The sequence below is a fragment of the Cupressus sempervirens genome, chromosome 8 (assembly GCF_028749045.1).
Source record: "Cupressus sempervirens isolate cs-2001-9-10 chromosome 8, ASM2874904v1, whole genome shotgun sequence".
In the NCBI taxonomy this organism is placed as follows: Eukaryota; Viridiplantae; Streptophyta; class Pinopsida; order Cupressales; family Cupressaceae; genus Cupressus; species Cupressus sempervirens.
The window spans coordinates 112,425,496-112,446,803 of record NC_143125.1 but is presented as its reverse complement, the minus strand read 5'-3'; the positions used below and the strand labels follow the sequence as shown (position 1 = coordinate 112,446,803).

At 35.4% G+C, this 21,308-nt stretch overlaps 1 protein-coding gene across 1 annotated transcript in view; it reads left to right on the top strand.

Moving 5' to 3' along the window:
• Window positions 1-21,308, top strand: part of LOC149541836 (Cation efflux family protein) — a 142,486-nt gene that overhangs the window by 104,828 nt on the left and 16,350 nt on the right. The gene's annotated exons all lie outside the window — the stretch shown is intronic.

Below are 21,308 nucleotides of genomic sequence, written 5' to 3'. Positions count from 1 at the left end.
TAAACTTGCTCATATTAATGATAGGTTTGATTATATTCAAGACATTCCACTTGAGCCCACCAATCATCATCTAGGATCAATTACTTGATCTAGTGGACCCTCTCTGAATTTGATTGCTTCCAAACACTCCATTGGTTACTAATAACAATGGCACCCCATGACTCTTACACCATCAAAAGTTGTCTCAAAACAATTGTTTGTGATGCAAATCAGGGCTCAACAACCTAAAGTCATGTAAAAATATGTTAAGAAAACATTAATAAATATTATATTTGTTATTAAAGATAGCTTCAGTCAGATAAACATGAATGATAATTATATCAATAAAATGATCTTTGATTTTGTTATTTGTATTTATATATACCCATATACACTGAGTATATTGATATTCATACATACATAATTAAATATTAAATCATAAATCATTATATTGATTGTGTGAGAAATAAATTATCATTTATGTTAAACTGACTTGATCAAGTGGATGATCATCAATCATCATTACTATTACTCTTCCAAGTATAAATCTGTATTTATCGATCTGCATGAAGTCTATATTGAGTATCGACCATTACCATTGATATTTAATGAGTATCAGTTTAATATAATCGATATTGAGCATTGAATTACTGTCATCGATAATGTGATTCGATAATGATGCTTGTACTGATTATGAATTGGTTTGTATGTTATCAATCGGTTTGCATTGCTTATATTACTGCTTATTATTGGTTTGTTTAGATTGATTAGAATGTCGACTATGAATCGGTGTATGTTATGGATTAACATGTCGGTGGAGAAACATGTCTCCACATATGTGGAGACATGTCTATCCATCGAAATGTCTCCTCAATCTCATATATATAATCCAAATAAGATTGATGAAAGGCAAGTACACCAATCAATTAGTGCAAGCCATTTGGAGATTGATCTTATTCTTATACTCAGAAATATTTGTGATTCAAATTCAGTAATACTTGAGTATTATCAATATCTGATTTATCAGCATTCCATGTGAAATACTATTGTCTCCTTATTCTAGCAGCAACCTGCAAAGATTTATAAGTTAGTAAGAGCATCATTTAAGAGATAATTAAGTTAAAATATATCTATATTCCTGTATGCTAATAAATCTAATCTACACTAACATGGTACCAAAGTCTAGTTAAGGAAGATTTGATTAGATTTGAGATAGTAGATTATCTATACTGCTATTTTTTTGCTCTTAAAGGAAAAATCACATACCCTTCTTCATGATGACAAGCAAAGTCAGATTTGAATATTATCTTGAAGGAGCATCAAACTTTGCATTATAGAAGTTCAGGGTCATGCTTACCTTGAAGGAAAATGAACGAGATTCATTTGTAAAAGTAATGAGACAATGATGCTGAGAAAATGCAATGGAACAAGAACAATGGAAACATTATGAGAGTGATTGTGCATGCGGTTAGGGGCCATATAGTTCTAGTCATATCAAAGTATGACACAAAATCTCGCGTGTTCAAATCACTTAAAGACATTTATGAGATAAACAATACCAACAAAACTATTATAGATGGAAAAGATAACTCCATCATGTGATGATGAACAAGGGAGAAACTGCCACATCATACTTTATGAGGATCACTGAATTTAGAGACCAACTTTCTACAATTGGTCTTTAAATTGACAACAATGAGTTAACATTGATAGCTCTAGATGGACTCCCATCATCATGGGAATCATTTATTCAAGGAATAAGTGCACCTCCACAGTTCCCTATGTTCGATCGGTTGAAAATGAATTGCATTCAAGAAGAATCTAAATTGATCACTAGGGGGGATTAACCAAAATACCATTGATGAAGACATTCATGTGTTGAACTCTAACTAACTCTCATAAGAAAAGAAAGAAAAGGAACTACAAAAGAAAGGACAAAAGCACCTATGGAAGAGGATCTTCTAAGAAGAGGAGGGACATATCTCAAGTACAATGCTTTAGATGTGATAAGTATGGACATTATGCCATGAAGTGTCCTGATAGGTCAAAACAACAAGCCTTCTTTGTTGAAGTTGGAAAAGCTAGCATGGAAAATGATTCAAAGAAACTTGTCTTCTACTCAGCCTTATCATGCCAAGTTTCAAACCATCTCAATGCTAGGGTGATTATTGATTAATAGTGGAGCCTCACACCATATTATCGGACTCAGGGAACACCTGGACACTCTTGTGGAGAATTCTAATGTGGAAGTAACCATTGAGTATGATTCTAATTACCCAATCAAAGGGACTGGAACCTGTACCATAAATTTGAAATGAGGCATATCTCTTCAGCTCACAGGAGTACTATTTGTGCCAGGGATAAAAAGAAATCTAGTCTCCATTTTTGCACTTGAAGAAAAAGGGTATAGATAACCTTCATGGAAGGCAAAGTTCTGGCATGGCCAAAGAACTCCACAATCAAGATGGCTCATGCTGTAGGAGTTAAACATGGATGTCTCTATGAACTATGTACTAATCCCACTCAAGCCCTAATTCATGAGACTTCAAACTCAAATGAGATTTGGCATAGAAGACTAGGGCATCTCCTTTTTTCATGCTCTACCCTTGATTGATAAAATGGTGATTGATTTGCCCAAACTAAATCCAACTCATGATGGAACATGCAATGGTTGTGCCCTAGGGAAGAATACAAATGACATCTTCCAAAATAGTGATAGCAAATGCAAACAAATGTATTAGAACTAATTCATTTTGATTTATGTGGACCCATGTCTGTAATCTTTATAGGAGGATTCGTGTACTATATAACATTTGTAGATGATTTCTCTAGGAAAACTTGGATATATTTTCTTAAATGTAAAGAATATGAAGAAATCCTTATGAGGTTCAAGGAATTCAAAGCTCTTGTAGAAAAGATGTCAGGGGAGAAAATCAAAACATTAAGGATAGACAATGGGAGGGAATAAACTTCGGACGTTTTAAAGGAGTTCTATGTGAATATTGGGATTAAGGAGTTTTCTATACCCTATAATCCCCAACAAAATGGGGTGCCAAAAAGAAAGAAGTTGCTAGAGCTATGATGTATGATCAAAACATAGAAATTTCATTTTGGGCTAAAGCCTCTAGGACAATTGTCTACATCCAAAATGAATGTCCTCATTCACTTCTAGACAACAAAACCCTTGGAGAAGCATTCACCGACATCAAACCTGATATAAGTTATCTAAGAATCTTTGATTGTTATGTCTACATTCATGAGCCTAAAGAGAAGAGGTCTAAGTTAGAACCATCAGGCAGGAAAAGAGTATTTGTAGGCTATAGTGAAACATCTAAAGCCTATAGGATATACATACCTAGAGAAAAATTTAATTGAACTCAACAAAGATGTCATTTTTGAGGAAGACATTGCTTTCAAGAGATCTAAGAGTTCTCATGAGATAGAAGATCAAGATCCTTCTAAGGATATAGAAGAGCATCATGCTCCTGAGGCTCAGAGGGAGACTCCTAAAGAGATTGAAAATGGAGGTCAAATTGCTCCCTTAAATGAAACTAATAATGTAAATCGAAAGAGACCACTTCGGGCTAGGAAGATGATTTAGGTAGGAGAGAAGTGTGCAACACCAAAGGGAATTTAGGGAAAGCAAGAGACCACACAGATTCTCTAGTTATGTTTCCTTAATGAGTGAGATCATAAATTCAGACCCATCTTGTTTTGAAGAAGCTCTCAATCATTAAGTATGGAAAGATGCTATGTCAGAGGAGTATCAATCCATTGTAAAAAATGATGTCTAGGACATCATACTAGGACCTAAAGGAAAATTTGTTGTATTGTCAAAATGGCTTATCGAGATCAAACATGTTGTAGATGGTAGCATTAAGAAACATAAAGCCCGGTTTGTTGCTAGAGGTTTCTCTCAGAAAGAGGGAATTGATTATGAAGAGACTTTTGCCCCTGTTGCATGATACACTTCAATCAGAGCTGTAATTGCTGTTGCAGTATCAAAGGGATGGAAGATCCATCAAATGGATGTGAAGACTACATTCTTGAATGGCACAATTAAGGATGAAGTCTATTTAGAGCAACCTAAAGGTTTTGTCATACATATTATTGAATCGCATGTTTGCATATTAAAGAAGGCCTTGTATGGACTTAAACATGCCCCTAGAGCCTAATATGAAAGGATTGATCACTACCTCTTGGGATTAGGGTTTTCCAAGAATGATGTAGATCCAAATCTCAATTTTAAGGTAATTAATGGTGATATGTTAATTCTTATTTTAAATGTTGATGACCTGTTAATCACAAGAGAAGATCACCTAATCTTTGTTGATGTCAGTTTTGTACCACTACATAACATATAGCAATTGAATACTTTATATGGGATATCAAACACTCAATCCCTCTTGAAAAGTAAATACTCATGAAGAACATCAGAAAAACTCCAAGGTTCCTTATACGTATGGATACTAACTCAATTATATTAATGTGATTTGTTGGTTAATCATGTAGGCATGCTTACGTTATTCATTCAAGGATGTTGGACTTTTGCTATGATGGTGATGAATCTAGCTTTGCAATGTATTCTAGCGCCAAATAATGTTGATGGTGATGATGATGGACGGTATGTCTGCCAATGATGCTTCTCCTTTTCTAAATTTCTTCTTAAGTGAACTCCAACTACTGAACTACTTGCTGCTTTACCTCTACTCCTATGAGTGGAAAGATTAGCAAATGGACGGGGATCAGATCTGATGAAAGCTTACCAGCGGTGCTACCTCCATAGATGCAATGATTCAAGGGAAAAAAGACTAGATTACCACGCAAGGCTTCCTAACTAGCCGCTAGGATGCTAGTGGCCTAGTTTATAGATCCCTATCAAACATCCACTAATATCACCATACAACTATCCATCGATTCTTACTCTTGCTTAACAACTTTTTTGAAATGAAATCTACTTTCACAACTTTAATGGAATTTAACTCTAACTATAGGAAGTAGAAACCATGCAATAACACCAAATGTTCTTAATCACCATGCAAGACACAACAATGATAAGAGAAACAATTTTGGTATTATCTTAAGCAACAATTTTCTTCAACCCTTTACAAATGAGAGCAAATGGCCTTATATAGGGGCCAAAATTACAACCAATGGTAGAGATTAAGAGGCAAAACCAACGATCTAGATCGAATCCCAGAAACCCTAACTAGGGTTGCCACCCCATCGACCAATGAACACACCACCTCATCAATGGACTAATGAAAAAAAAGGAAAAGTGGCAACCAATGAGAAGCCACCAAAATGGTAGCCAATCAGAATCAGACACCTATTCTACCCAAGAAGATGGAGAATTTGCCACTTGGGCTTACATCAGATGATCTTCTAATATAATTCTACCCTTTTATTTCATCTTCTTAGCCAAGGCAATGAACTTGGCTAGCTTGTCATTGACTTCCTTCATGGGAGGGCAAGGCATGCACTTCATCTTGAGCTCTATTGTATTCATCATGTTGCTTGCTGCTTGCAAATGATCTTCTAATATAATTCTACCCTTTTATTTCATCTTCTTAAGCAAGGCAATGAACTTGGCTAGCCTGTCGTTGACTTCCATTATTGGAGGGCAAGGCCTATGCTTCATCTTGAGCGCCGCTGTATTCATCATGTTGCTTGCTGCTTGCAATGTCTTCCCATGATCCTTCTCATATTCTTTCACATATTCAAAGGCATTGAGGAAGGCAAGGGTGCCCAAATGCTTCTTCTTGATGACAACCTTACTCAACTCATCCAATCTCGACCCAAATTCTGTCTTATTGACGTTCTCCTCTTTGATATCTTCAAAATCAAGAGCAGCCCCAACATTGCTCATCATGTCATGTCCCCTTTCTAGTGACATGATTCCTACAGTAGATTTGCCTATCATTGACTCTCGTAGGCAAATGATTTCGGAGAGAGAGTCATCTTGTTGCCAGACGATTGCATATTGCTCTCGGAGAGTTATAATTGAGTCTACATCCAGTAAGTGAGGCCTACATGTTCTAATTTCGAATTGAGATTGCACTTTTAATTTTATAAAGTTATTAATTTAATTTTATAAAGTTATTTAATAATAAAGTGCATTATAATAAGACTTTATAAAAGATGTTTCTAGAAGCTCCTAGTGACTTCTTAAAAAGGTGAATAAATAGAGGGCAGGAGGCACCCATTTGAACAGGCGATTTTGTGGATTCTACTTCTTATTATATTGGAGCAATTTGTGGTCTTTGGTCTGCAAATTTCCATTAGGTCTTTGGGAACGAAAACTCCCTTGGATTTGCATAACTAAGGAAGTGAGATATCTTCTGAAGGGTTGCTCATTGGAGATGGTATTCAGCCATTTCATGGTGAATTATTCTGAGAATTGATTAGGAGGATTTGCAACTATTCGTAGAAGGCTTGGAAATTCTTCATCACAGTACATAATCAGTTTGGCAAAATTTGGAGGTCATTTAGTGCAAATTTCTAATCAGTCCGTACCAAGGCCTGGACTCACATTGTTTACTCATAACTCCATATTGCTTGGGAGTTTGAATTTATGCTTTGGAGGGGATATATATTTACCCTAGGCGTTCCAGATCATACCATTTTCGGCCTCCAATACCCAGCGGATTATTTTATAATAGGGTCGTATATATCAAAGCCGTACTAGGGCTTGGGTCACAAAAATTGTTTTTATCTCACAAACGGCTCAGAGTTGCATTAAATGTTTTTAAGGGACTACCAAACATCCCTAGGCGTCCCTGTTTGGAGTAATTTCGGCTGCCATCATTGAGTTTTTTTCTCAGTACAGGTGCCGTATTGTACGGCTTGTACTAGGAGGCTGTTAGCAGGGTGCAGAGGTATATATTTCGGGCTGCAGGATTGCCATCAGTGCCTCATATAGGTGTCAACAACAGAGGCAAGGATTTTCAGGTTCTTGATATTTATTTGATTGCAAAAAAAAAATTATTATTAAGTACAGATTATAGATGCTCAGCCCTAGTGATAATAGTCCAGTTTATGTTTGAATCAGATGTTGTAATCATTAGCTTCAATTGGATTGTTATACCATTTTGTAGAAGCTAGCTATTACCATAAATACTCATATTAGGAATCAGATTTCCTGAATGTTATGATAATGTTATTTTTATTGTACTTCATTGCAATTGTTACATCAATCACATGAGGTGAATCTGTTGCTACAGCTTTAAGACATTACATCCTCACCCAATTAACAGTTGCTAGCCAAGTATTTAAGGAATTGCTACAGATTAGTAGTGGTTTTTAGTGGCTTTTACAACAAGGGCCATTACACATCATGGTTGAAATGGAACTATCAACGCTTGGTCTGTGTTGTGCAATCTCATTCCGCATCTCTTCAAGTATCTTTAATCTGATGATCAAGGCAACATTCCAAGACTCCACCGTACTCATTCTTCCTTCATCCACCAACTCGGTTCTTTCCAAAATATCTCTCTGGTAGCTCAATAAATGCCTGTAGCCTGGGAATGGCTAAGTCCTTGATTGGAAGGAAATCCTTCCACTCCCCTTCAAATGTTCTGAATTTGTCTCTAATAGCCACCAATGAACTGAATGTCAAAATAAAGGAAGGCATGAAATTTCGCCCATCTTGAATTATATCACTGGTCCAATCTTTGACTTCGCGCAGTTGAGTCAATATCTCTTCTATGTTGCTCTCGTTGTCTTGCGGAAGGGTTGCCTAGTGCAATTGTTGGATAGGTTGGCAACCTCTCCAATACTTGTTTTCGACCTCCAACTTTATAATCCTTTCGTTTGCCTTCCTGAACTTTTCTCTAATTGAAACCATGTTTTCCTGGATCTCCTCACACTCCATGTCATCTGTGATTCTTCCCAAGTTATGCTCTACTATCTCATACTCCTGGGCTATAATCTCATCCACTGCCTTGCTAACCTTTGGTATAGCAATCTGAACTTTTCAGTGACCCTCATCATCCTTTACCACCGTTTTCGCAATTTGTTTTTGTTTCTGACTATCTTCCTTTTCCACTAACCCTTGAATATATTCAACTGTTCAAACAGTCACCACTTCGCCTTTTGGCATAAGCATTTGCCTTAACCATAGTGGTATAGTGCATCTCCCCAAATCTGGATTCGGCTCAACTAGCAAAGCATCACCAATGGCCTCAGGTGCCTGGCTTACTTCCTTAATATCAATTGGCCTATCCTCTTCTTCACTAGTGTCTATCATATCATCTCCATGTTGGTTCTCCGAGAGAGGAGAGTATTCGGTACTGTCACTGTAACTACTTGATTCCGAATCATAACTTACCTCTACCAAGACCCTTTGTCCACTTGTATTAACCCCTTGGCTTCTAGCCTTAATTATGCTCTCCCTTGACGGTGTTGCATTCTGTCTCTTTGCTGGAGGTTCCTGATGTTCTTACTTTTCTCAACCTCCAAATTTTTTTTCTTGCCCTTAACTAGTCTTGGTTGTTGGCTACTGCCTTTACCTTTCTGTTTGATTGACTCTGCTGGACCATTTTCTTTCGGTTTCATCTTCTCATAAGTAAGGCGTACCTTCTGTCTTTGTAATTGCCTTAACTTCGACTCGGTGTGTAGATCAACTGTCCTTGTAACTGCCTCTAAGGAAGGATCCTTATGATCATCCCAATCCATTGGACCCAATTTTGTTCCATCCATTGTATCATAATCTTCCCTTAGCACATTTTCATCATTTTCCAATTGATCAGGAATATCAAGACCTCTCCATTTCGTTGCCCTCATCATGCCCACTGACAATCTTGAGAAAGCTAGCTTTCTCACATGAAAGTCATCTTGTGCATTGGCCCAAAAATCTTCCATAGTAGGAATATGTTTGAATGTGTTTTTGTGAGTTGCCTTGATAAGACCATTAGATTCCAATCCTTGTTTTGCTTTATACCATCCTAGATGATACCATTCTAACTCCTTCTGTGTAGCTGCAAAGGCAACAGGATTGGGGCAAGTATCATTGCCTGTTCCAAATGAGAAGGTAATCCCTGTCTCACCTTTAAGTTTCATCATTTTGTCATAATGCTCAAGTTACTTAGCCAGCTCCATCAAAACTACCTTGTTGGGTGGGTACCTTGGAAGTCTCTTCGGACAAACTGTACTTACTGCTACTCTAATATATGTGAATTGCGAAAATTGGATGAACCAACTCCCATACTTCTTAACTTTGCTTCCTCTTCCGACGAGAGCCTTCTAGCAGATGTCCCTTGTAATATCCTTATTGTCTTCATGGCAAAGACATCATAAAACATCTTATAATCTTTGGTGTTGTGCAAATGAAGCTGTGGATAACACTTATGCACCAAACATTGCCCCGATGCATTGCTAATCACTCCTAAGGCCTTAAGTCAAGATTTTCATATAGTGTTGCAATTCGATAGAAAAAATAGCATCCCATGTAGAATTGGTTTTGATTTTGTATTGTCTTTAGTTGCAACTTTGAATTTTCACTTATAATTCTAGCCCAATCAAATTTTCTCTTTCCATTTTCAATTTCATCAATAAAGTAGTACATCCAATTCTTGAATTGCATACCTTGAGCCACGCCCATGATTCAGCTGAGAAGCACAATAGGGTTGCCATATTCCGATTTGAAATCTAATCGGGTGAGCTTTGACGACTTGGTAACTCCCTTCTTGCCTTCGTGTAACCAATTCTACTTTAGATGAATGAAGTAGGCTTCTACATCTGATTATCTTGAAAGAACTTGGTCGTTTGATCCATCATTACCACTATCATGCCTATATGTTGGAGAATACTGAATACTTCTTTGATCACTTGTCTGCTGATGTTAGCCAACACTCTCTTCCCTTCATCAAAAATAATGGACTTGGTCACAATATCAAACCAGGATGCACACTCTATTACCAATTTCAGACAAGGAAAGGTAGGAGGGAAAGCCGCCACATGTACAATTCTGCTTGTGTAGACCTTCTTCGCCATGGGGGATCGTCCTTCTTTCAATCTATTCTTAAACTGTACTATGTTCACCATGCTGATATTGGTGTCACTTGTTGCCTCACTTTCGAGAAGAAGGTGGTCTTAGGCATCATGTCTTCCTTGTCTTTTTTTGTATTCATTCCCTTTGGGTTCTTGTTTGCACTAACATCTACCATCTTAAACATTTATTTCTGGCCCTTTGTTCTAAATGATATGAACTACACTTATCAATCTCCAAACTTCTTTCTATCGATAGAATCTAGCTTATTTCTGCCTCTCCAATCCTATCTTTACACTTATCAATCTCCAAACTTCAATCTAGGGGTGGGACTACCACTTATTTCTGCTCTTCGATACCTTAGGATGGACTACACTTATATCTCTCAACTTCAATCATAGGGTGGTGTAGCTTATTTATGCCTCTCTAAGTGTCCTATTATGAAATCTACACTTACATCTCCCAACTTCAGCCTATCAATGGAATGAATTGGTGGATGAAAAGTGCAAGAAGAAGATAAGGGAAACAAACCAAGCAAGAACAAGTAATAAAATCCGCCTTTAAAACCAATCTTCACCTCTAAAAATAAATGAAAATTTTACCTTAAATCTACCTTTACCAATAATTGGGTCTCTTCACATTCAGATTAGATCTCGGAAGTTTCAATCCTCCTCCAAAATATGTTGCCCTAGCAAATGAATTGCTTGAAAAATCTGCTCATGCCACTGAATTTTGACCTTCTTGCCAAAATCGCCCAAAATGAAGGAAATCGCTGCCCTAGGGCAGAAAATCTGCTCTAAATCAGAATTTCAGTTCTACATATTTGTCCAAAATTGCCAAAATTCAGACTTTAAATTACTTTGCCTCTTCACCAAATAAAATCGCCATAGCTGGAAGAAGAAGTCGTTGCCAAGGAGGAAAAATCAGACTCACAAATTCAACCTAGGGCAGAAATTGGCTAACTCGCAAAAATCAGATCTGCTCCTTCAAATCGCTCTAGGGCAGAAATTGCCCAACCAAGGAGGAAAAATTGCTGCCAAGCAATGGAAAATCAGATCCCAAAAATTGCCTTAGGGCAGAAATTCGCTCCCTTAGAAGAAAATCTCTCCAACTTGCAAGAGGAGGTGGAAAGAATGAATGAGGAAATAAGAGGGGGGAAGCCCTTTCTTATACCAAACTTTTGCCTCCTTGAATAGGGCCGAACTGCCGTGAGGGAAACAAAATTTAAATTAGTCCTCCAATTAATGGCCCCAATTTAAATGAAACTTTAAATTGACTTAGCCCTATAGTGAAATTGGTCCATTTAATTGCCAGTTTGATCCGAATTTGCAAAATAGAAACAAGGTAAGCCTAGGAGATGTCAAAATTTTTATTTAACAATGCTTTGGTAATTAAAATATCATTAAAATCAAATCTTGCAAGCCAAAATCGATTTTCAATTCCAAATTACTAATTCTTCTAACATTTCTAAAATCCTCTAGGCAAAATTTCAACAAAATTAATGTGATTTTGCAATTTAATTCAATTTCAATCTTGTAATACAATTTCAATTTTTTAACAAAAATCCTTTTTCTGGCACTCAAGATTCAAGCTCCAATTTGAATTTCACTATCAAAAATTTCCTTTTCACCAAAAAAATTCAAGATTTTCGAAAACGACTAAATCTAACAAATTCATTTAGAAAATGCTCAAGCTTATACAATTATTTCAAATTTAAAAAAAATCCATCTAAAGTCCAAAATTTGCAAATTTGTCCTGCCAGATATTATTTTAACCATCGAAAAAATGTTGTCGTTGAATTTTGTTTGGCCTAAAGACAAAGTTACATGTAAAAATCAAGTTTTGCACGGGGTGAAAAAAAAACCAAATCAAACCCCTTGTTTGAAGGCGTCTAAGGTGTAAAATTGTCAATTAAAAAAAAAACCTCTAGACAACTCCTAATTTTGCTAAGGCAACCGAAAACTTCCAAAAATCTGTGAAAATTGCCTAGGCTTGCGCGAAAAAGAGAGATTTCAAAAATCTTTGGGGTGATGGTATGAAAATCTCACAACAATCTCCAAATGTAAAAAGTGTTGTCCTACATTTTGTCACCACAAAATGTAGGTAACAATACGAAATCTTTTCAACTTAGTTTCGTTTTTTTCTTTGAGTTAGTTCATTATTTAATTGGATAACATCAATCAATCAATCGACCCCAATTGATATAATGAACTCTTTTACTGAAGGCTTTTGTCAAGTCTTTTTAGTTTTTTTGTTTGTTGAGCCTATGCTTGATTTTTGAAGCCTTCAACGTCTTTTTTCTCATTTTTGAGTGTGTGTTTGTTAGCTTTTAGTTTTTTGATTTTGCTCAAATCATTGCTTTCAATTTTTTTCTTCGATTTGATCTATCTTAGGTCTTAGTTGGAGTTGACAATCAAAAGATTTGATCATTTTAGTGCCCAAAAAGTGGACTCTCCAGGTGCAATTGCATGATTTAAAAAATCATGTTATATTTTAATTTTGACATTCACTTTTTGATAAATATAACTTTAAATCAAATTATATTATGTTTTTAAGTCACTTTATCATTTAAATTTATCACTTAAAGTAACTTTAGTGCACTTTATGTTATATTTTTAAGTTGAGTTGCTTTTAATTTTTCACTTAAGTGACTATATTAACTATATACTTTGATTTATTTTGGAGTAAATTTATGTTTATATTTAAAACATATAAGTTAAATGTTACTTTTAAAAATAATATTTGCTCATAATGTGTAAATTCTATTATGCAAATGTTATTTTTGACCCACTTAAGTGATATTTCCTGAAAAATCAATTAAACATATGCTTAATTGATCACTTAAGTTATACAAAACATGTCTTTGAACCCATTTGCATGTAAATATTCAAATTCCTCTAGGGACCACATTTTTGAACTAAAGGCATGTAAATGCATGTAACTCAAAATATGCAATGGGCCTTCTAGAGTGAGACTTACATATTTGAGTCTTCTTAAAATATGCAATGACCTCTAGTGAGTTCATTTTGCACTAAAAGACTTATTTTAATTAGTTTTAAAAATATGCATTGTTCCTTCTAGAATGCATTTTGCATCTTGAGGGAAAATGCATGCTTTTTAAAATATGCAAATACACTGTAAGAGTGTGTTTTGCATGAGGATTACAAAAGTATGTATTTAAAATATCCAAGGGCACTCTAAGAGTGCGTATTGGAAAAATTCTCATGTTTTTAAAACATGCAAACTTCTCATAAGAGTGCGTTTGGCATAGAAATCCCAGTCCATCTTATTTAAAATATGTAAACGCTCTTCTAGAATTGCATCTCTTTCATGCATTGGCAAAGATAGAACCCGAATTTGAACATTCAAGGGCAAAAAATTTCATGTTTTCCTCCTTCAAGAATACGTTTTTCACCAAAAATGCCTAGATCTGCCCATGTTTTGGCTTGAAATCTCCAAGATCAAGGTCGTTTTCTCCTCTTTGAGCATTTCCATTTATCAAACGTTGGAATCCATGCAAAAATCACTACTTTTGGTGAGGTTTTGAGATCACATTTTCCAAAAAGAGGTCCATTTCTTGGGAGTTTTGGTGCATGTTTTGGCTCAAAGAAGGGTTGTTTTGGAGTTTCAATTCATATCTATGCCATTGAAGAACACACTTTGGTAATCCATGAACAAAAGCACCTCATTTTATGGTATTTTAAGATCGTGTTTTTTCCAAAAAAAGTCCAAACTTTTGGTTTTTTGCAAAAACACCTCATGTATTGAAGAAGAGAAAGCACATTTATGGCATTCTCATGCCAAATCCAACCATTTAATGCTCATTAGTCATCCATTACTTGCAAGTGTGGAGGAAGTCAAATAGTTGTTTGTAGATTCAGATTTGAGGGAGAATTAGTATTTAAGTCTATAGGAAGAAGGATCGCCTTGACAAACAACAAATATCATGAAGAGGAATCACCTTGACAAACAAAAAATATCATTACAAGAGAGTCCAAGATGATTTTTTTTTTTGGATATTTCTGATGTTTGTTTGATAAATAACTAGCGCGATCAAGTGAGTGTTCGATGAAGCTTGGGATAAGGTAAATAAATATGGTTGCATCTTTCTTCAATTTCCAACTTTCACTTATTTGAGAGTTGAGTACGTCAAAGGAGAACCATATACCTTACCTAGGTATGCTACCGACAGAATCATTTTGATAGAGTTGGCCAGACAACTCATGGAAGTATAGTCTTATCATAACTCTCTGCATATGTTGGGTTTTGGTATCACCTCTGCCAAACCTTTGGTAATTGATCAGTATATGATCAATTAAGTCTACAAGGAAAAAAATATGGAGGTAGAACTTTAGCTTATGACATATAAAAGGTTCAAAGCTAGGTATGATTTTGATTATCGAGAAATGCACTTAATGATCAAAAGAGTGTTTACCCATATCTGTCGTATAGAAGATATTTGGATTGACATGTGAACATAGTTGGATATCTTGAAGATGGATTATTGCAGGCTCATACTACAGTAAATAATTGATCTTAACATGTTTGAAATTCCATCTAATCTTCAAATTGAGGATGATGGTAATATTCTTGATCTAGAATACCATCGTGTTGGTTTTGACAAGCGGTGTCATTTTCCTATATAGTGGTTGCAGAAAGAAGGTGTATCCATTTTTCATAGATTTCAATCCATCCTGACAAATACCAACAAATGGTTGAAGATCAAAGGTCTCAAGAGGGTGAATCCCAAACTTGGGGTAGATTGTGGAAGTTTTGGAACACTTGGAAAGAAATTTCAACTGGAAATCTCAAGAAAAGATGGTGTGTCTTCCTCCGTTGCAACAAAATCTCTCAAGTTCAAGTTGAAAGGTGGAAAGGGATCTAAGGTCATCTCAAGAACCCTTACAAGCACTTGCGCAAGCTCAAGACCCTGATGAAGAGGAAGGAGAGGTTATGATCATATCTCCTCCATGACCAATAAATCAGCAAGGTCCATCCATTTAGGAAACACCTTTTCTAGGTGTTATAGATGATGGCGTGGATTCATTCTCCACTGTTTTCACATCTACAATTCCTGCCTCAGAGTTGAACACATTGGTGCTTCCTATCTCTTTAGCGGCTCCTATTCTCACAGTTGAGCAATGTGAGAATTTGGGGAATATGTTTGAAGATTTCCCAACATTCACAAAAGGCCAAGTTTCCCAACTGTATACTTCAATAATTGGTTTTGAAGCATTCATGATAGAATCTTCTCATTAGGCACTTCTCAAGACAGCAGTATAAACTAAAGCATGTTCAGTCACCATGGAAATACAATCAAGATCAATGTCGATGGTTGCTATTGCCCCTAATTCATTAGGTAAGGGTTTTAGTTTGCCTTCTTGGTTGGGCAAGATTACTATGAAGAGAAGGAAGGTTGTGCTGCCCCCAGATAATCTTCCTATTAAGAAAACCAAGTCTAAATCTTTGAAAGATAAGATTGTTTCAAGGATCGTAGTTGATTGCGAGAAGACTAAGTTTGTAGAGGCTGATGAACCATTGGTGGACAAACCGGCTGAAGAACTTAATCATTTGGATTACAAGTTCACCAAAACCGAACTTGGTAAGAAATCATGGTTGGGTTGTCTACAAGATGCTCATGATGCACTTGCCAATGTATCAAAGAGCAATCGTGAGTTATGGGAAAAGAAGAACCAGCTCGAGTAGGAGGTTGCTCGCCTAAATGAGGTTATTCAACAACAGTCTTCGCAACATGTAGTCACTACATTTCATACACCTCAAGAGAAGCGAATCATGGAAGGGGCAAAAACTTGGTTTGGAGAGTTTGTCTCTGAAGGAGTTCAGGCCATCGTAGGTGCGGTCAGAACCCTTGAATGTATCAAAAGTATTGAAGAGATGTTGCATGATCTGATTGCATCTTTGAATCAAGAAGCTAACACCTTCAAGGAAATTATGTGTGATTGGGATAAAATCCCCATTTCTGATTTGGATGGCTTGGTTGCATGTGATGTTGTCCCATCTTGTGAAATGTTCTATAGGTGTCATGGACTCATGGGTTACGAGGAAGAGGTGCTGAGTAAACTTGTAACAAAGTTGGAGGCAGCCTTAGAAGATTGTTAGTCAATTGAAACTGAGGTAATGTGACCTAGAACAAATGGGATGTCAGTTCTTACTGAGCATGACAACTTGGTTGCAATAGACTAGGTGACTTCAGAATATACAATAAGAGTTAATGCTGATCTATATTCTGAAGATTTTGGTTCTCACACAATCAATAGGATTGCTTTGTACAAAACCTTAGCAAAGCACCTATAGGATTCTCTTGTGGCAAATTGTAAAGTTGTAAAATCAGCATATGTTGACGCAGTCAAAATAGAAGCTATATTAAAGACAATGGAAATCTCAAATCTTCCTACAGTGTGTGATGTCATCATCAAGTTCAAGGCACTTAAGAACAATCCTTAGGATTGTTTCACTTCTTTTCCGTCTTCTCTTTTCCAAGTTTGTAGATTGAAGAGGATGTATTGCATAAAATTGTGTAATTACATGTAAAATGATTTGCATGTCCTTATGACATGTAATCCAATAATTTCTTTTTTTAGAATGGGTCAAAGTTAGTTGAGTTGCTCCCATGTTTTCCCCCTTTTTCTCAACTCTTTTGCCTATATAAAGGAGTGCCCTGTCATTGTAAAAATCATCTTTTATTTGTATGCAAGAGAGCTTTGGAGAAATTGTGCAAGCATAACTTTGATTGTGTAGTATTGTTTTGAAAGAAAAGTGAATACAACGAAACAATTGGAGCTTAACTTTGATTGAGTACAATTGTGAGTAGTGCAAGTTGGAATTTTTGACTTTGATTTGCATTTGTTTTCTTTGATTCATGTGTGTTTACGTTCTTGATAATTGAGTATAAAGAGTTAGGAAGCAATCAGTGTCGAACCTTTGACTTGGAGTTGTTGTAGAGATACATTGACTAGGAGCATTGATTGTAGCTTGTATCTCTTTCTTAATTCACAAAAATAGTTAGAATTCTTTACTTGTTGAGGTCTTTGTGCCCCAATAGTAAAGGTCATTCTTATAGCATAAAGTAAGATCGGACTTAGAGCCAATCTGGTACGCTTTCAACTAGAGTTGGTTTATCGGTATTGTCGTTTACAACTTTAGATTGAAGTGTAGTTCAAGGTTTCATCTTGCCCATTACTCGCTCTATGAGTAAGTGGATTCTTTCCTGAAAGCTAAGAGGAAATAATATTGGTAATACCCCTCCAAATCTCTCAACTTCTTGCTTACCTTGAGTTGATCCAAGGAACGATGAGAAGGGTGAGCCTTCTCTTTAAGGTAGGAGAGACTCTGTCTCACACGCTGTGGCTAGTCTACCTATTTTGTGGCTAGATTTTACCCAAAAATGTCAGTTGCAAAATATCCACCCAACAAAATGGACTTAGCTTTAGAATTTGATATGAAGGATTTGGGTATCCTACATCACTTCCTTGGATTATAAGTTTGGCAGCAGGTAGATTGCATCGCTCTGAATTGGGGAAAGTATATTATTGACATTCTAATGAGGTATGGAATGATGGAGTGCTAACCCTTGTCTACACCCATGGAAACAAATTTGCATAAATTAAAGGAAGCAACAGTAAACACAAGATTTGTAGATCCCACCCTCTACAGACAAATAATTGGATCCTTAATGTATTTAGTCAACACGTGACCTGATATTTGTTATGTAGTGAATGCACTTAGCCAGTTTATATGTGAACCAAAGGAGATAAATCTTGTTGCAGAAAAACACATTATGAGATACCTTTGAGGTACAACTGGATATGGTCTTAGATACAAACATGTAGACCTAGATCTACATAGATACACTGACTCAGATTGGGCTGGAAGTGTGGTTGACAGAAAGAGCACATCAAGATGTTTTTGTTTAGGATCAACAATGATCTCATGGGTCAGTAGGAAATTGTCCTCAGTTGCACAAAGGTCTATAGAAGTCGAGTACATTGCAACCTCCATGGGAGCAAGAGAAACAATGTGGCTTAGGAAATTGCTCGTAGGACTGTTTGGTGAGCCCTTGAATCCTACTATCATCCATTGTGACAACTTGAGTTGCATTAAGCTTTCAATGAGTCTTGTGTTTCATGATTGATCAAAACACATTGAGATTCCTTATCACTATGTTAGAGAAGTGGTAAAAAGGAATGTAATCCAGTTGGAGTATATTAGTAGAAGTGATGAGACAACATACATCCTCACCAAGCCACTCTCCAGGATAAAAGTTAAATAGTTTCGAGAAAAACTTGGTATGGTTGTAAATGTAAATCAAATTTGAGATTGAGTTTCAATTAATCTTTATTTTTACTAATATTTAAAGATGTTTGATGTATAAACTCTTTTGTTATCATGTGTGTGAATCCATGACTATATGAGCACCTATGGACATTGTTGAAAGTTGACGACTTTTTAATAATGAACACTTGTATATGATTGGCATTGTAAGGTGATGAATTTACAGTGATCTATTTCACTATCATGACGGATATCATGTGACTTGATATATGTGGACTTGCCATGATAGTTAATATCTCTTAGACATTATGGTAGATATCATGAGACTTGATTTCATTAGGTAAATCATAATGATCTTTTTTGAGAGATAATCATGGTGGATATTATATTTGTGGATATGCCATGATCTAATAGCTGTAAGGTAAGCATCATGAGACATTATGTCAGTGCACATTATGGAGGATATCATGTGACTTGATATTCTTGCTTATACCATATCTCTTGATATCATGGTGAGGTGGTATCTCTCTCTCACAATTAATGGATCTATTTTATTAGATACTTGGATAGAATTTATCTTCCCTAGCTAAGAGAGAGTGTTAATAATGATAGCTTCGGTTAGATAAACATAAATGATAATTATATCAATAGAATGATCTATGGTTTTGTTATATGTATGTATGTATACCAATATACATTGAGTATATTGATATACATACGTAATTAAATATTAAATCATAAATCATTATATTGATTGTATGAGAAATAAATTATCATTAATGTTAAACCGACTTGATTAAATGGATGATCATCAATCATCATTACTATTACTCTTCCAATCAATCTGTATTTATTGATTTGCATTAAGTATCGACAATTGCCATTGATATTTAATGGGTGTCAATTTAATATTATCTATTTTGAGCATCAGTTTAGTCATCGATAATGTGTATCGGTAATGATGCTTGAACCGATTATGAATGGATTTGTATATTATCAATCGATTTGCATTGTTTTTATTCCCGATTATTATCGGTTTGTTTAGATTTATTAGAATGTTGACTATGAATCGGTACATGTTTTGGATTAACATGTTGGTGGAGAGCATGTCTCCACATATGTGGAGACATGTCCATCCATTGGCATGTCTCCTCGATCTCATATATATAATTCAAATAAGATCAATGAAAGACAAGTACAACAATCAATTAGTGCAAGCCATTCGGAGATCGATCTCATTCTTATACTCGAAATAGTTGTAATTCAAATTCAGTAATATTTGAAGTATTATCAATATCTGATTTATCAACATTCCTTGTGAAATACTATTCTCTCCTTATTCCAGCAATAACCTGCAAAGATTTATAAGTTGTTAAGAGCATCATTTAAGAGATAATAACATTAAAAGATATCTATATTGCTATCTTCTTAAGTTACCATATTTTTTGGTCGAGCATGGAATTCGGAAGTCAATTCGCTTAACATGTGAATTCGGTTTGAATTCGTATCAAATTCTGTTTTTACCAAGAAAATTTGTTGCAAAAATGGCACGCGGGACCCTGGTCGAATGAGAGGCAAATTTTGACTGACTTTTAAACTGCCTTGGTGAGTTGGAAACGAATTTGTCTGACTTTCGGCAAATGTCGATTTTGTTTCTTATTAAAGGTTTTTTAATATTGTTTCTCTTTTGTCTTACACGACATCCCAATTTAAAATGACAGGCATGGACAAAAAGACACAGGCTCATCCACGACATACACAGAAAAACACAAGCATGTAAGGAAAAACGGTGGGCATCTAGAGAAAAATGCAGGCTCACATGGCCAATACCACACAATCCAAATATCGAAGCCCACTTTGACTGGTCACAATAAATTCGTGCAAAGCTTGGGAGAAATTTTTTAAGTTTAATGAAGCCTAAAATTCAGAAGAAGAAGAGTTTTCTTTTATATATTCTCTTCCTGGCAGCTCCAATACCATACACAACAATGAGAATACTGCTCGCTATTCGCAATATAAAGCATAAGTTCAACTACTATTTTTTTGTCTAAATATATTATGTTTAATAAATTTGTCTATTAATAAATTTTACAAAGAAAATTGTGATTAAAGTCAACTATTAATTTAATTTTTGTTTTACATATATGTGTTTTGTAAAATAAAATATTAAAAATTTAAACATATTTAAAATGATTAAAGTTAAACAAATTTAAAACAAACTCAACCTAAAACTTATACATATAATATCAATAATAGTTTACAAAAATGCCATTAAAGGCATGGTGTGATGGTTAAAATATAGTGTTGTTGTCACCACCAACTTGCAAATGCACTCTTGAGCATTTGCCTCACAAGCATTATGCCTCTACTAGACCTTTAAACTCACTGATGAACATTCTTATTTGTAGTCTGAGTTTTTGAACTGAATCATGGATATGGTGGCGTATTTGCTAAGTTGCTTTAGTATTAGCATTGTGGTGTATGAACTTATTTTGTGTGTGTGTGTAAATAAAAGAACTCTTGTATGAACCCAAAACAAACCCCAACCCAGCCCAAACAAAATTTGAGCGAATGTTAAACCCACATCTGAACCAGAATTTGAATCGGCAACTTAGCTATCTACTAATAAATCTAATCTACTTTAACAATATTAATATACATATTAAATATGACATAAATAAAATTGATAAATAATCTAAATTATCTTTAACATTTCCAACCTTGAAAATTCCTAAAAATGGATTGTAACAAATAGCGTTTTGTCACAAACATTTGGGTCTCCTGACCCTCTTGGTATATTTCTTTCACCCACTCTTTTATTGCCAATTGCTTGCATCACCAAGTTAAAAGAGGGTTGGAAAGTACCATAGGAAAGTTTTCTGAGTATTTCTACTTGATAGTATCTTCACAAAATAATAGTGAAATAAATATGATGCAAGTGTTCTTCTTATGGAAAAAATCCAAAGAAAATTAATAAAAATCTCTTGGCTATATACAAATTAAATCTGGCAAACCTTGTGACATAGTTTGGATGTATGATGTATAGGTG